Source organism: Triticum urartu, chromosome 4A (genome assembly GCF_056163025.1).
Source record: "Triticum urartu cultivar PI428250 chromosome 4A, HENAU_Tu73, whole genome shotgun sequence".
NCBI lineage: Eukaryota > Viridiplantae > Streptophyta > Magnoliopsida > Poales > Poaceae > Triticum > Triticum urartu.
This window is the reverse complement of record NC_141876.1, coordinates 141,799,256-141,803,606: the sequence shown is the minus strand read 5'-3', so window position 1 is coordinate 141,803,606 and position 4,351 is coordinate 141,799,256. Positions and strand designations below refer to the sequence as shown.

At 55.6% G+C, this 4,351-nt stretch overlaps 1 pseudogene; it reads right to left on the bottom strand.

The window, feature by feature from the left end:
• Window positions 1-2,962: 2,962 nt before the first annotated feature.
• Window positions 2,963-3,623, bottom strand: LOC147975159 (uncharacterized; annotated as a pseudogene).
• Window positions 3,624-4,351: the final 728 nt, after the last annotated feature.

Sequence of the window (4,351 nt, the reverse complement as noted above, 5' to 3'; positions counted from 1 at the left end):
GGAACGCGCTCATGATGGCGGCAGGGTGAACATCAGGGATATTGTATTGTACCCGGCTGAACCTCTGTATATACTTGTGCAGACTCTCGCCTTCCTTCTGGGAATGACATGCAGGTCGCTTGCTTGGCCGTGGGTTTGGTGACCCCCAGTAAAGGCGCCCACAAACTCATGACACAAATCTGACCAGGAGGAAATAGAGTCTACCGGCAAGTGCATCAACCATGACATGGCGTTGGGTTTAAGAGCCAGTGGAAAGTAATTCGCAAGCACCTTATCGTCGCGGGCTCCGGCGGCTTGCATCACGATGGTGTAGATGCTGAGGAACTCAGACGGGTGAGTCTTGCCGCTGTACTTTTCGCCAACGTCAGGTTTGAAGGTGCGGTGAGTGGGCCACTGGAACTGCCGCGGCTCACGGGTAAAAGCCAGACAGCCTATCTTGTAAGGTAGGCCTCCAGGGCTCTCCGGGGCTGGGTGGTTCACAGGAGGCCCTGCTCGCCTGTCTGACTGGTGGCGCGCTCCGCGCCGGCGCTCGATAGTGGTTCGAGCGTCTTCATGGGCTCGTTCCCGAAGAACTTGGTGCTGATCACAGTGGGTCCGCGGGTCAGACGATGCTATGGAGATGGCGTCGCCCGCGACGTCGCGACGAGCCGGCGTCCGCGGTACCGGATGGGGAAGAGGTGAATGCACCGTGGTCGCGGCGCCGCCGGCTTTTCCGCCACTGGTCCGCGGGACTCCATCGGAGCATCGACTCGGGGGCCTCACCGGACTTGGTTCGTCTTTGTTGGCCACCGCAACAAGGCTTCGGATAGTGGCTCTCCATTCGTCGAGTTTCCCCGTAGTGGGAGGAAAATCGAGGAGGAACTGCGCGTGCGCCAGGGCCTCTGCTGGCGTCGGCGGCAGCGAAACCTGCATGGATCGCGACACGCTTCGACTTCTCACCATGTCAGAAGGAGCTCTATCACGACCCCGCGGTCGCATGCCGCTTTCACCAGCGCCTCGGCGAGTGGGTAGGTCTTCTACGTCCCAGGAGTGGCGCTCGGGGCTCTTCCCGCGGCGACGCCCAGGATCTTCGGCGTGATTACGCCATTCGTCGCATGCTGCCTGGGAGGAGCACGCTGTTGACGTCGGCGTGGGAGTCTTAGAGGCCCTGGCGTCGCCTTCGGGCAGGGCGGCGATGACCTTGGAAGGCCCCACTCCACCCGCGAAGGACTTGGCTCCGCCTTTGGATTTGGCGACGTGTGGCCCGTTACCAGGCACACAAACATCGCCGCCTCCCAAACTCTGGCTGTTGGGATGGTGTTGGTGTTTGCGAGCAGTGCCCCGGGTCCTCTCTGCAACCGGTCCGCTGCTCGCCCGCGTCGGGACGGGCTGTCCGGCTTCCGACTGGCCAACCGCCACCGTCGTCTTCTTCTTGGGCACCATGATGATGAAGAAGCGCCGAACTAACTGCTAAAACCGATTCTCACAATTGCGCCCCCTACCTGGCGCGCCAGAGATGTCGGTGGGAACGACACCTATGGGATCACGAGAATCCCTACTATGGTTAGCGGGGCGCGGAGTCGTGAGAAGAGCGGATCAAGTAGGTAGCACACGGTTCGTTTATCCAGGTTCGGGCCGCAAGGATGCGTAAAACCCTACTCCTGCTTTGGTGGATTGGATATCTGTGTTCTTGAGCTAGCTATGGGGCGTGAGGAGCTCCAAAAAGCCGAATCCTTCTCCTGGTCGCCTCGGGCCTCCTTTTATAGGAAAAGGGGTTGCCACAGTGGCACACAGGAGGTGGAAAGGGAACAGTGATGCGAGGTTATCCCTCGCATTACATGACAAGGCGCATTTAATGCGTCTTGCTTAGGTGTCCTTGCTTTATCGGGGACGGGGGAGAGATCTGCCTCGTCCGTCGCTGCTCCTTCTTGTGTCGACACGCGCCCTGGCCAGCGACGCTTGCGATGCCACGTAGGTAGGCAGGCAGCTGAGGTGGCACAGTGGTGGGTCTTCACGAAGATTTGCATGCCACCACGCAGGTGCCTGCCCAGCTGGTTGGGTCGGCAGCTGCATGCGAACGGCGGTGGAGGTTTAGTCGGCGTGGGCCTGACGGTGGCCCTGCGGGTGTCCTCGGCAATGGCCTTGCCGGGGCCCCGGCAAGGGTCTTGCCGAGGCGCCTGCTGTCATCCCCGGCAAAGCGCTTGCCGGGGGCCTTGTGGTCTTCCTCGGCTGGGATCCCGCCAAGGGTTGTCGTCTCCTTAGTGCGTATCTGATCTTGAATGTCTTCACGAAGATCTGCATGCTGCCACGGGGATGTCTCCCGAATCCTTGCCCTTTGGGGGCAGTGGACTCAAGGGTGATTCGCTCCGTAGGCGCGGGACGAGTCGCCGCGGCAAGGGTCTTTCCGGGGCTGCTAGAACTGTCTCCCGGCAAGGATCTTGCCGGGGGAGTCCGCTTTGTCCCCTTTGCTCTTCGTGGTCTTGGCCTTGGCGTCGTAGTTCTCTTGAGCTTCGGTCTTACCCTGGCTCACCTCCCTTGCCTTGCTTGGTGTGGTGGTGCCCGTGGCTCACACTGCCCGTGCACAGTTATAGGGGTACAAAAGGTGTACCCTCTTTTTGTACACCGACATTGAACTTCATATAAACAAATTGAAAAAGCAAAAGTACTTGCACAGTACGACAAGCACAACACCACAACTATTATTATCCATTTAAGTTAGATCTCCATTCACATATAATATAGTACTGCCACTAACATCAGTCTTTTTTTGAGTTTTAAAACTGAATTTACCTGCAAACATGAAAACTTCGGTTGAGCAAATCAAAACAGTATTGTACTATCCATGAAGAGTAGATCGATGGAGCTGAATGGTTCAGTTCATGCAAACATCAAAACTTAAGTACTCCCTCTGTCCCAAAAAACATGTCGCAGGCGTAGTTCACTGGTAATTTTGCAAAAAACCCCTCGTTGTTTCAAAAGCGTTTCAAACAAGTCCCTCCACCCCGTCTTCTTCCTCCGCCCGTCGCCTGCGCGTCGCCAGGGGCCGGCGCCGCCCAGCTGTGTGATTCGCCAGGGGTCGGCGAGCCCAGCTTAGCTCCTCCGCCGTCGCCAAGTACATTCTCTCGCCGCCATCGGCAGTTACCTCCTCCACCGCCGCAGCCCAGACCTGCGCCGCCGCGGTCCCCTCCCGCTGCGATTACCTGCGGGCGTCGCCGGAATCTCCCGCTACGTCTTCTTCGAGGCCGTGCGCGTCCCTCCTCGAGCTCCCCCGCATCCTCCTGAAGCCCGCGCACATCCTCCTCGTCCTCCCGCGCATCCTCTTCGAGCTCCAGCGCGTGCACCGTCGTGATCCCCTACCGGCGTCGCCGGAGCCTGCCTCCATGATCCGGTGGACCAGGAGCTCGTGCACGTGATCCTCGATCTCCAGCGCGACCTCGTCGATCTCCCACGCCCGCGCACCCATGCTGCTCCTTCTCCCCTACCGACGCACCCATGCGGCTGCTTCTCCCCTGTCGCCGGTGGTCTCTGCCCGTGCTGTTGCTGCTCCACTGACCCTGCCCATGCTGCCGCTGCTCCACTGACCCTACCCGTGCTACTGCTGCTCCACTGAGCTGCCCGTGTTGCTGCTCCTTGACCCTGCCCATGCTACTGTTGCTGCTACTCTGCACCCTGAAGAAGGTACAGTAAAACTGTGTGATGGTGATGTAAAACTTCAATTGGTACTTCTACTTATGATGGTGATGTAAAACTGTGTGTGACAAATGGAGCAGAAAAATACTTCTGCTTATGGTGAAGTAGAGTAGCATCTTGATCCAATTGACAAATGGAGCAGAAAAATATTCCTATCCAAATGAAGAAATCTACTGAATTCTTGTAAAATTGTCTACTGAATTTGCTCCATGTTCTAAACAGAGTACTCCTATAGTAAAGATGCTTCAAGATGGCCCTCTATAAATTTTTCACAAAAGGTATAGGCTAGAGTTCAGACCTCCCAGCCTTTTGCATATTTTGTTATTCAAGGGATGCACCAATATCAGGAGGTCTGCAATTTGAGGCTAAAAGTTTCAGAGATGAAAAGTTGCTCTAATATCAGGAGCATTGAGCCTACATGAAAAATTAATGTCAATATCAGGAACTAATTCAAATATGTTGGACAATATAAGGAACTAATTACTGAAGCAAGGAAGTGTTAACTGAACTAAAACTAAATGACCATTTAAAATGACAAACTACTCCTAAGTGTGATGATTGCAACACAAAATCTGCTTCTGAACTGAAATCTAACTGAACTGAAATCTGCTCCTGCAGAGAGAAAAACAAAAATAAGCATCAGTTCAACCATGCCAAAGTATTTCCAAATCTGTTAAGCACT